Raw genomic sequence first — 13,667 nt, 5'->3', positions numbered from 1 at the left:
AAATTCGATTCCCTCTTTTATGATACCTAATATTCAAGTCAATTAAAGTATTTAGAAATTCTTATATAATGTTATTATTTAAGAGGAAACAGTATATGTTCTGATGTAATGATGAGAAGGACTTCATAGTTATGAAAATCCACCCTTGGATTTATTTAATTCCTAAGAATTCATATGATCTTCTCATGGTGCCATGGAATGTGTACTGAATTTCAAGTCTGCAGAACTCACTTTAAATCTTAGCTTGGCTACTTCCCAGCAGTGTGATCTTTTAGTAAGTAATTCAACATCTCTTGGCCACCATTTTCTAACCTTTAAAATGAGGGAGCTGAATTAAATGCCTTAAAAGGTTACTTTCATTTCCAACTCTATATCTACAAGCTTATGATCTCTTTCTATCTTCCCAGAATCCTACAGGTAAAAAGAGACAAGCAGAGCTTAGTTGTGTAGAGTGGAGAGAATACCAAATGGAAAGGTGGGGAATCCTTGTTCAAATTTGGCCCTGGGGCTTTGTAGCCAGATGGCAGCTAGCAGTAGTGATGGATAGAGAGGGTAGGGTCTGTAGTCAGAAAGACTTATCTTCCTGAGTTTAAGTCTGGTCTCAAATACTTCCTTCTTCTACACTTAAACCTGCTAGTCTCAGTTTCCTCATTTGTAAAATGAACAGGAGAAGCAAATAGGAAGTCACTCCATTATCTTTGCCAAGAAAACCCTAAGTGCAGGTGTGAAGAGACAGGCAAGACTGAAAATGACTGAAAAAACAACAAAAGACAGATGACTTTAGTCAAACCATTTAATTTCTTAGTTTCAGTATTCTCACCTATAAAATAAAGAGATTGAAAATATCACCACTGAGTTAGTCCCTTCTAACTCTTAAGTATGGATACTTTGTAAAATTAGGATTAGACTCTAAATCTATGGTCCTATGATCTACCTCACTCTGCCCCCTCAGATTTGAGGGACTCAAGGGAATTATATTAGGTGAGTCAGAAAAACAGCTCAAAATACCTCCTAAGTCTCTAAACTGCTAGCCCAGTATTCTTTCTTTTGAACCACCCTATGTGCTTGGACTGGATTGTGTATAGAACCTTCCATGAAAGTTAGGGGCTCTCATTATTTTTTCCTATTTCCACTGGCAAAAGACAAAGTCAAGAAGGTAAATAAAATTAAATTGTCTTAGTTTGATCAGGCAACTGGGCAAATTAGAGCTACCCAAATCACAGTAAATCCCCCAGTTTCACCACTGAATGGCAACTGAGTTAAAGAGATCTTCCTATTTCACATAATGCTAATGAGAGACACAGACTATGTATGAATATTAAAATTGACATATTATGACTGGGTCTAGGATCCCTTCCTCTCGACTGTGATGAGTGTCCTTCCATTCCACCATGCCTTCTCATTGACCTCCTTCCATGGGACTGAGGCTGCTGGTGCCGCATCTGCCCTCTAATCACATACACAGAATACCATTCTGGTCTGCCCCTAGAATTGAACCAGGCAAAATGATGAGGTAGCAAGGGGCAAAAGAGAAAGCAAAGTAAACAAAGTTCAACCAGATGCCCAAGTTGTGTTACAAACTTGGACCTTAGTTCAGGAACGAAGGTCATAATTTTAGGTGTTTCAGGAAAAAAGGTATACTTGTCAGTGGGTGGAGTACACCTTTTCTTTAGAGAAGCGGGGTTCCCTTAATCAGCGCTCTCTCCCTTTCTAAGTGTCCTTTACAAAAGGTTAATCAGCTTTAACATAGAATAATGCCACCTTGCCAATTTAAGATCTATAGTTTGCAAAAGAGACCGGAGGGATGACTCAGAGAGATCTGTCATCAAATAAGACCAGAGCCCGTTCACTTCCAGGATGGTGGTTCAATTTTAGGTCAAAGGAGCAGTTTCACTTAGACAGTTCCATAAATTGAGGGGTCATCTCAGCCAGGTTCATGGTCACATCATGTTCAGAATGATGTCTGTTTTCAACTCTGAGTACTGGGGTGTGGACACGGATAGACTAAAGGAGCAATCAGAAAAGGTAAACATCTGGAGTCCCCATCCTGTAAGGATCAGTTCAGGAAAGAAGGGATGTCTAACTTGGAAGAGATTCTAGGTAGAAGAAGGAAATAACTATCAAGTATTTCAATGGTTATTATATAGAGTTGGAATCCAAATTGCTTTGTTTTGCACCAGAGGGCAAAATTAAGAATAGCAAGTGACAGTACAGCACCACCTTGGGGATTCAAGATTGTAAAGTCTTTTCCATCCCCCCACCCCAACTTGAGAAGAGGCACAGATTTCACACACAATTGCTTCCTGTGTACCATCACCACCACATTTTTATTTTACCTCCAAGTCAAAACTCTGGGAATAAATTAAAGGGGTTATGCCTCAGGTCTCTTCTCCCCCTCAGTTTAGAAGTATAAGAATGACTCTGACCTACCAGAGGATAGATAGGGTTTGGGGGTGGGATTCATTTCCCTCTGACAAGCCATAAGTCATAAAGTCATAGACTCCCAGGCAAGGCTAGGGTGGAATGGTCTGAGGGTGATTACTGAGGCAGTTCCAGTCACAAAAATGGCAGAAGGAGACTGTTTGGGAGGGAAAGAATTACCCACAAAAAGAAGGCCACTTGGTACTGATAGGATTAGACTCAGAGAAAATGAAATATAACCAAGCCATTTTGTAAATGTATCAAAAATATGAAGACCAGACTGTCCCCAGATTCAAATCCATCTATGGGTCCTTATTTTTTTAATTAATTTTTATTAAAGATATTATTTGAGTTTTAAAATTTTCCCCATCTTGCTTCCCTCCCCCCACCCCACCCCCACAGAAAGCACTCTGTCAGTCTTTACTTTGTTTCCATGTTGTACCTTGATCCAAATTGGGTGTGATGAGAGAGAAATCAGATCCTTAAAGAAGAGAAGTCTAAGAGGTAACAAGATCAGACAATAAGATATCTGCTTTTTTCTAAATTAAAGGGACTAGTCCTTGCACTTTGTTCAAACTCCACAGCTCCTTATCTGGATACAGCTGGCACTCTCCTTTGCAAACAGCCCAGAATTGTTCCTGATTGTTGCACTGATGGAATGAGCAAGTCCTTCAAGGTGGAACATCAGTCCCACGTTGCTGTTAGGGTGTACAGTGTTTTTCTGGGTCTGCTCATCTCACTCAGCATCAGTTCATAGAAATCCCTCCAGGCTTCCCTGAAATCTATGGGTCCTTATTTGGAAAAAACCCAAATAATACAAATAAAAACCTCAAACCACCTTTCTTCCTTCCTATTTGACCTCTTGGCTACCGCTCACATACTCCTCCCATGTTGGCTTATAGACTGGAGACAAAAATGTAATTGTTTATCATGGATCTGAAGAAGGATAGAACTGAGATTCCAAGGAGACTATGGAAAACTCAGTCAAGTCATGAGTAGAGTCAAAGGACAAGGATTGGTGAAGGTGAAAGAAGAAAGAGAGGGTCAGTTGATTGATTTTTTGGTTGCTATTCTTCATTCTCAAAGAGAACTAAAAATTCTGTGGTGTCAAGGTATGATTTGGCTGATTGGGACCATATGATCTTGAAAAGCTTTACTATACATTGAGCACAAATAGTCCACCTGAAGGAAGGAAGAAAAACAGGTTGGGAAGACGTTTATTAAGCCTTTCTAGGGGGGTAATCGCTATGCTAACCTCTAGGATCCAAGTGCAGAGACATATCCTGCTCAAAAAGGATAGAGTTGAAATGGCTCAGATTCCTGACCTAGTCATATAGAGGACAAGGTTTCCCTAGCACATCAGTAATTCTGTTGCCATGCAATGGTGAAAAATTCAAAGGAGGGGTGTGTATATTTAATATATGGTGGGGAAAAACCAATGAACTGATCCCAAATGGAATGAATTTTCTTTGTGAGGTAATGGTTTTTCCTCATGAGAAGGTTTTAAGCAGATTGGAGGAGGAATTGTTGAGAATGCCACATTCTTTTTTTTTGGATACCAGTCAAATTACAAGTCTTGCTTCCACTTCTAAGATCCTATGTATCTGTGTATTGCTCAGAGAAAAACTACAAATCACTATGCTAATGACTTGTCCCAATTCAGAGGAATGTACAAAAAGAATGGACTGTATTAAAAAAAATAGTAATGGGTTCCATCGAAAAAACATCTACCTTCATCAACTTTTTCATCAAACTCATCTATGGTGACCTAAATCAACAAAATTTCATGAATCAAACAATAGATTGAAAAAAGAAAAAGAAAAAAAACCTATAAGAATAGATTGCATTCTTTGTCCTCATGGAGCTTCCAGTCTCAGATGGATGAATTGATGTAAACACTCATAGTCAGAGATGCTGAGTAGCAGCACACAAATAGATAACAAAAACAAGTCTTTGAGAAGGTTGTTTATAATAGGCTGCATTTTGCCTCTCTCTCTAACAGGGACATGACCAAAAATTCACTGAAGCCAATGCTATTCATAATGACTCTGCCAATCCCGCATGTGTGAGATCATCTTTGAAAGGGCATGTAGCAGTGTGAAATATTGCATATAGCATCAAAACTATTTCAACATATTGGGTAACTTTGCTGAATCTCTTCTTTCCTTGTTTTTGTTCTTTTTTTCATTTTTTTTGGAACAGATCTCTGGGAGGAGTTGTGGGGAATGGTATGGTGAGAAATTAAGTGATAGAAAAAGAGAGGAATGAAAATTTATTTTAAAGAATATTTGGTAAGAGTGATCACATTTTTCAATTGTATCTAATTTCACTGAACAGACAGATGTATTCTTTGTTAACTTGCATTAGCCAGACAATACTGGATATTATTTACAGCACAAACTATTTGAGAACTATGTTCTGATACCACAACTTCATGGCCTTCACTCCACTTAATGAAATTAGGGTTTTCCTTAAAAACCTCAGAATGTAAAAGATATTGCCTGCTTTTCTCCACCTATTGTCTCTTATAAACACAGGAATACAGGGACTTTCAAACAGGACTGACAGCCTAAATCTTTAAGGGCTCTAGGGATTGTTCTAGGAAAAACTGAGAGGATGCTTAGTGGACTGAGGATCTTTAAATAAATAGAAGCACGAAAGAGAGAGATGAAGAGACACAGAGATAAAGACAGAGAGACAGACAGACAGAGACAGAGAGACAGAGAGAGAAAAAGAGAGAGACAGAGACAGAGAGACAGAGAAACAGAAATTGTTCTAGAGAAGCAGAGACAAAGACAAACAGGACCAGAGAAAGAGAGCCTCTTCTCTCTGCCAGCCAGGGAGTACAAGAGTAATTTTTTTTTCTTTGTACTCATAAGGAAAATGATGTGATATTTCCTGAGGCTTCAAGGGGAAGGAAGAGATAGTCTCAGAAGTTATTGATTTTTTTCTTCTAATTTCCACCAGTAGAAAAGAAAGAAGAAAGCAGATCCAAGCAGTCTTTGTTCTCTTGTTCACTAGAAAAAAAGGTGAGAATATGAAGTGGTCTAAGAACATCTTAACTTCTTATCGAAGCCCTACCTAGTCAAATCAGTTCCCCCTATTCACACTTGAGGAATAGAGGCAACATTGCTGTCTTCTGAAATGTAAGCCATACTAGATCTGAAGGCCAATAGAGATGCTCCATTTTCAAGCTACAAGTGAGTTCTGAAGCAAGGGGACTCCTACCCTGTTAACAAACAGAAAGCAGCCTCTTCAGTTAAGGTACGCTGGAGACCACTTTCCTAAGATTTATTGTTTTGGTTGGACCCTAGAGGTGGGCTGGCAAATTGAAGTGTCTTTCCACTGTTTCCCCACCTGATCCCATATAGTTAGAAAGCATCTCCAAGCTCACTGTAATTTCTCCCCTGCCAAGGATGACTAAGCTGACAACTCTCTAATAGTGATTCAATCAAATTCCATGAAATGTGCTAGCAAAACTCACTATTTAAAGAAGCTTGCATTAAATCTTTTTGTATGGTAAACAATAGTGCCTAAATTATGAGTCCATAAATTCATCTTTCCTCAAAGCAGTTCTGTCTAAAGAGTCACAGTTACTTCAGACACCTTATTCGCCTTTCTTATTATTCCCTCTCAGGCTTTCTCTCCTGCCCATCATATACAGTGGCTTATTATAATTGCAGACAGGTAATGAGCATTTATTAAGCATCTATTATATACATGACACTGTTAAATATTGGCGATATAGGGAAAGGTGAGAGTCTCTGCTCTTTAGGGAGGTCATAGGCTATTGGGGGAGACAACATGCAAACAATTATGTACAAACAATCTGTACATAAGATAAACTGGAGATGATCAATAGTGGTGAGGCACTGGCATTAGGAGGGGTCAGGATGGGATTTCTGTAGAAGGTGAAATTTTAGCTTGGAATTTGATCCATGGAATGTATAAGCTAGAGGTAGTCCCTTGTCATGGGGGCAGTTACGTGGTTCAGTGGAGAGAATCCTAGATCTGGAGTCTTGAAGACTTATCTTCCTGAGTTCACATCCAGTCTCAATACTCACCAGGCTCAAACACTCAAATACCACTGTGAGCCCGGGCAATTTCTTTAACCCTGCTTGCCTCAGTTTCCTCATCTGTAAAATAAGCTGGAGAAGGAAATGGCAAGTCACTTTGTGTGTTATCTTTGCCAACAAAGCCTGAAATGAAGTCACAAAGAGTTAGACACAACTCAAAAATATCTCCCTCTGTCTCTAAAAGATTCATGTCCTCCTTATTGCTTGGTATTAGATCTTTGGATTTGGAGTTCTAAATAGGACTTGATTTCCAATCTCAATTTTGCCATTTATTATTGGTATGACTTTAGGAAAGCAACCTCCCCTCTATGGAGCTGTTTCCTCATCTGTCAAATGAGGGGCTTAGACTAGACTACTTGAGATCCTCTCTAGCTTTAAAAACCTAAGTCGGTGATTTATGAAGACCAAGCTAGCTCCTAGATTGGGTTGCAGTGGGGAAGAAGGAGGAGAAGAAGGAGAAGAAAAAGGAGAAAATGAAGGAGAAGGAGAAAAAGGAGGAGGAGGAGGAGGAGAAAAAGGAGAAGAAGAAGCAAGATCAAAAAGAAGAAGATGTAAAAGAATGAGAAGGAAGATAAGAAGGAGGAACAGAAAATTAGGAAGAGGAAGAAGAAGAGAAGAAGATATTAATAACTTACATTTTTATTATACTTTCAGGTTTGCAAAGCACTTTACTCATATTTTCTCATTTGATCCTCATAATAAACCCATGAGATAAACAAAAATATCATCCCATTTTAACGATAAGAAAATTGAATTCTAGAGAGGACAAATGACTTGCCCAGGGTCATACTACTATAAACTATTCGAGGTGACAGGTGAACTCAGATCTTCTTTTACCCCAGGTCCAATGCTCTCTCTCTGTCCATTGTACCATGTTGGAGCCTAGACTGGGATATTTAAAAATATACTAAAATGAACACAAAATATAATTTTCCTAAGGACACATTTTTTATGGGAAAAAAAATCTGCTCTGCCTTGGTCGTATTTATTGTGTGACAAATTGAACCTCAGTGAAATTTCAAGTCGTCTATTTGTTACGACAGTAGACATTACAGTTTTCAAAGGGAACAGAAGCATACTTTGCCCTAACCATCCCCGTGTTCTAATAGGCCCTTCCTGGATATTATTCTTATTTTGCATTTTACTACCCCTTGAAGGGGGAAAATAGAGAAAGTGGGAGTATGTGGTTAGAGACATTTTTCAGTAGAATTAATATGGAGGGAGTGCCGGAAGGAGAAGGCATGAGGGAAGAGCCCATACCAAGGGGAAAAAAAGAACAGTGAAGGCAAGAAAGCAGTGGAGGGGAGAACGAGGAAAACAAAAGTAACCCTATTAGTCACAGTTCTCTTCTCCTACCTTGACCTCCCACCTCCGCCCTGATTGGTTTCAGATTGAGCTTTAATATTCCCCTTTAATTGTCCTCCCTGGTCACTGTTTCCCATCTGTGTCCTGCTCACTCTTACAACTCTGAGACCCTCCTTTGTTGTTTTTTAATCTTCCCACTTCTCTCTGTGGTGTCAGCCAACAGATGTCTGTCCTCACTGGCAGCAGCCCTGTAATAACCCCCTTCCTCACTCTGCAAACCCTCTAGCTTTCTTGGGCCCCTGGATTCAGGCAACTCTATTTTAAGCCTTCAATAAATGATTGCCATTTCCAAAACAGACATTTCCAACTCAGTAGATCTCATTTTGCATCTCCTGCCATGTTAATCAGTAAATAAATGACCTCTTGATCAAGGAAAGGGCCTTTCCAAGAGACCTTTTCCTCTTTCTTCTCTTATCATCAATCTAAGTAGCTGGCCAGATCATTTTTTTTTAACAATGACATCTAAGTTATTTGCTCCCAAGGGGCTTGAGATATAGCCTGTTCTCTGGGAGGCTGCAAAGCCACAGTCCTCCCTCTCTTTTCCCATTATCTCAAATTCCAGACCACTACAGTGATACCAACAAGCGGATAACTCATTTAGCTGCCAGACCATTTTTAAGCCCTCATTAATTCCTTTGGGCAGAGAGACTGGTAACATACTGTCCCAAAGTAGGCAATTCTCCTCTCCTTTCTTTCATTTTCCAAGCGAGGTTCCGGTTCCTCATCAGAGGTATCTGTGATGGATTGGTTTCACCTTCATTCATTTCCCCATGCATCATGAAAGCCTGTTGATCCCACCTTCCTTGATTAATGGGTCCTCCCCCTAGGGGAGAACCTTAATTTTGGTCTCCTGAAATCACTTGTTCTTACAGAAGCAACATCTACAAAACCCCTTCTGGAGGGCATTTGTTCACCATTTTCTTTCCCAGGATGTTTTTCCTTCTCAATCGTGTTTCAGGATAAACCTGCCACTGAATTGTATATCCTTAGACCTGGGATGAAACTAGACTGGAAAATAACTTTTCAGCTTTGCTTTCTTCTTGTGAAATCATTTCAAACAACACATTTTTTTTTAAAAAAAATCTCCCATTTAAATCATTCTGGTGAAATTCACTAGTCCCCTCCCACACATACTCACACACATTCTAAGTAAATCCATGTTTTATATAGAATTATTTTAAAGATGTAAAATTCTTGTAACATCAAAAAGTAATGATTTGATCCTAAAAACAAATAACATTTCCAAAAGGTTTCCATAGAAATGGAACATTTTACTCAGCAAAGGAGGAAGAGGTCAGTGACATTTGTTCATGCTAAGAAAAAAAACTTGAAAAGCAAGGGATGAAAATACAAATCAAAGGATTTTTTTAAAACAAACCTACTTTCCTTAAATACATCAGAGAGATAGCTGTCCAACCTTACCAACCATTAGAGGATGACACTAAAAAAGATTAAAGTGTCAGAAAGAAATATTCTGTTTTTCTCCATCTGTGTTATGATCATATTTCATTTTCAAAGTATATTTTTCTTTTTGTGAAATGTACAAAGATTAGAATGTGAGGTTAGAGAGAGTGGGGAAACGGTCATGAATACAGACAGCCCCAAACTAAAATCAGCCTCCAAGGGGAAGTCTCCACACAGCATCTTCTTTAGACTCACTGCCTCTTTAGAAGCTGAGGTTGGTTAGGATAGGACAGTGATAGCAGCATTAATAATGGAACATGGAACATGAAGGGCTCTGAAGAAGCAGTGACAGCTCACGTCTGATACTTTCTGTCTATGTGACCTCAGACAAGTTATTGAAGTTCTCTGAGTCTCAATTTCCACATCTATAAAATGAGGGGCTTGATCTAAGAAGACCTTTGAGCTTTCTTCTGGCTTTATGTCTGTGTCTCTAAAATATATATGTATAAATATATATGTATATATGTGTGTATACATATATGTGTACATGTATGTGTATATGTGTGCGTATGTGTATATGTATATATGTGTGCATGTATATATATATAGATATATGTTCTGAACTGAACACCAAATACATTTAGTTTTTCCATATACAAAATAGGACATCTGAAACTGGCAATCTGCTTTTGCTTTTAAGGATATCATAAAATTTTCATGTAATTTTCAACATTTTCTTGCTGGTTCCTGTTTCTTTCTGTTACTTTCTGTGTATTCCATTTTCCCCCTTTTTGGAGGGGGAGGTAGAGGTGGAATCATGTTAAATGACTAAGATTTTCTTCCTACCCCCTCTCTCCTCTCCAGTGGGGAAAAAGATTTATAAATTATTACAAAGCAAATTTTATATGATAGTCATAACAATGGTACATAAGAACCAAACTCATTCCTAACAAGTAATTCCAGATTTGATTGAAGAAAAGATGATCAATGCATCCATGGTTTAAAAAGACTGTGATAGGTATCTCTAATCACAAGCATGCCAAAAGGGCACTACCTTGGCCCCAACACATCCCATTCTATATTCCCTTTCAGTCATGGGAAAAGTCTTAACATCAAAAGCCACTATTGATGCTTCTTTACTCCAACTTCAGACCATCAACTTTGTGATCATATTTTTTTTTGCTTTTTTGTCTAAGTTAATGTAAGATAAAAACCCTTTCCTGACTAGAATCATCCCTTGAAACTCAAACTCTATATAGAAGTTGCCATGTAGGTCCATCCATATATAACAAGAAAATACCCAGGTGAAAACTGGAAAAATCTTGGACCTAAGCTCTAGGTGATTAAGTAATTCCTTTATCTACCTGATAGCAAGCAAACTGGTCTATTTGCTAGTCTCTGAAAATTCCACCACCTGCTTTTCTACTTCTTTCCAGACTTTCTCCCATGCTTGGAAGGTTTTTCCTCCTAGTTTCCAGAACCTATAATTCTCTGTTCCCTTTAAGATTTCTCTAAGTTGAAGTTTTCCCCATCCAGAATGTCTCCCTCTAGAAATGACTTTATGATTACTTTGTATACAATTACACTATATTATTGTTATGTTGTATTATTATATTACATTATATTGTTATACAATTTTAACTGTAACAGATTTATTACATTATGTTGCATTGCATTATATTATATTATACTTTATTAAGGATATTAATTTATTTTGTTATATTGTGTTACATTATTTATATCATATTGTGTTGTATTATGTTGCATTGTATTAAATCATGCTATATTTTACTATGATATGGCATATTATGCTTTCACACATTGTGTTATATTGTAATGTTATATTGAATTGTGTCATGTTGTGTTATGTTATAGGTTATATACATGTTATTTAATATCACATATTATATCATATGACATCAAATTCTATTAGGGCAGCTAGGTGGTACAGTGGATGGAGCACTGACCTTGGAGACAGGAAGACAGGAGTTGAAATCCAGCCTCAGATATTTACTAACAATGTGACCTTGGACCAGTCACATCCTGATTGACACTCATCCATCCTGATTCATATCTGGTCATTGGACCCAGAGGACTCTAGAGGAGAAAGTGAGGCTAGTGACTTAGCACAGAACCCCTCCCTCAAATCCAATCCATGTGCTTGTCATGGTATTACCTCCCTGATGTTATGGTCTTGTTGTCATAAATATATATAATATGTAATATATAATGTAAGATATATTCATTCTTTGAGAATGAAGGGCAAACACCATATTATATTATTCATAAATGATTAAATTATATATCATTCTATATTATCTCTGTTATAAATCTCTGCTCATATTGACTTTCCTCCATGTCCTAATTGGTTCTAGGTTCAGCTTCATTTTTCTCCCTTTATCTTCCTTCACACTCTCTTTTGTACCCATTTCTTATATATTTTGCATTCATTAATCTCTGTGCATGCTTTACCTTTGTAGTGTGTAAGTTCCTTGGGACAAAGAGATTTTACATTTAGTCTCTAGACATTACAGTTGTCTGACACACAGGAGGCACTTGATAAATGCTTTTTGAATGTTGGCATATATTAATCACCTACCGTTACTAGGGCATATAGATGGTACAGTAGCTAGAACATTGGCCTTGAAGTCAGAAAAACAGGGAGTTCAAATCCAGTCTCATACATTTAACACTTACTCACTTAACCCTGACTGCCTCACATCCAGGACCATCTCCAATCAACCTGATTCATATCTGGCCACTGGATCCAAATGGCTCTGGGAGCAGAAAGTGAGGCTGGTGACTCACTCAAATCCAATTCATTGCTTGTCATGGCATCACGTCCTCTGATGACACAATCTTCTTTGAGAAATAAGCACAAACATCACCATCACCACGTACCGGCTTCTGAGGTAGATCTTGGGGAAACAAAACAAAAACATGAACAGCGGTCACCCTCAAGAGGAAATAGCTCAGATCCAGAGGAGTCTCTCCACAAGAGAGCCAATGTGTTTGTGGAAGGGGAGCTTGACTCAAGTCTTCAATGAAAAGAGAAATCCTGAGACAACAAGGTGGAGAAGGAGAGGATGACAGGATCAGGGAGGAGCCTGTGTCAAATCTCAGAGCTAGGAGAAAGTTTGTGACATAGTGGAGATGGCAAAGGGAGCAGATTGACTAGAGGGGAGGTGGTAGGAAGGAAATGAGCAGAGATAGGAGCCAGATTGTAGAGCGCTTTAAATGTCAAACTAAGGAACCACCAATATCACCTAGAAATGCTAGGAAGTCACTGAGCCTTCGACCATCACCTCTGAACCAAAATCACCGAGGAAATAATTCCATTTCATTCCTATGGTAAAGAGAGAAATCTGGAATGTTTTGGTCCATTTAAGCAGCATTAAAACTGAGAGAGAGCCAGGTGAGTAGTGGAGCCAACACAAATGCAGCTGCGTGACTTTGCAGGATGACCATTTACATCTCAGAAATTAGAAAAAGGTACAAACTGGGGGTCAATTTATTGTTTTGTTGATTTCTAGAATTAAGGAATGAAAGGGGAATTGTGAATAATGCAAATTAAACTTAAAAGGGCAGCATACATTTTCAGAGATCCAGAGGTTGTTTCATATCTAAATTCCAATGTAGGGTTTTAAAAATATTTTAAATATATCAACTTTGATGGTCCTCAGAAAAACTCTCTGGGGAAAGCAGTATTATTGCCACCCATTTTACAGATGAGTAGGCAGAGGTTCAGAGAGTTTAACCGATTTGCTCAGTCACCTATCTAACAAATAGGTAAGGTGTGTCTTTATATACAGGAGCCTTAAAACAGAGACTCCAAATAGAGCTCTTTATCTGCCAAACTACAAATAAATAATAAACGCATCTATTTTATTTATCTCCCAGGGCTCCAGCTTCTTTATCTGTAAACAGAGGGACTTAGAGGACTAAATGAACCATCTATCTAACCATCTATCTATACATATGAGGATGGAAAGGTTTCCATATATAATATGTATAGAAGAATCCTCATTAAAGTATGTAGACATATCATTCTAATCTATGCATGTTTATATGTATATCTTCAAATAGAATAATTGTTATGTATGTATATATGAATTATTATGTGGGTATTTAATTCTCATAATGCATATGTATATAAATGCATATAGAAGAATTCTTATATGCCTATAAATATATAGAATGCTCATAAATGTAGTTTATATATATATAAATTTCCTGTATGTGTATTCTATGTATAAGAGAATTGCCATAAGTGTATAATATATATATAAAATATAAAATAATTCTCATATCTATATATAGAAGAATGATCATGTATGTAGTTTATATATAAATTCCTGTATGTGTGCTCTATGTATAAGAGAATTGCCATAAATGTATGAG

This window comes from Macrotis lagotis, chromosome 8 (genome assembly GCF_037893015.1).
Source record: "Macrotis lagotis isolate mMagLag1 chromosome 8, bilby.v1.9.chrom.fasta, whole genome shotgun sequence".
NCBI lineage: Eukaryota > Metazoa > Chordata > Mammalia > Peramelemorphia > Peramelidae > Macrotis > Macrotis lagotis.
Note: the sequence above shows the minus strand (reverse complement) of the source record.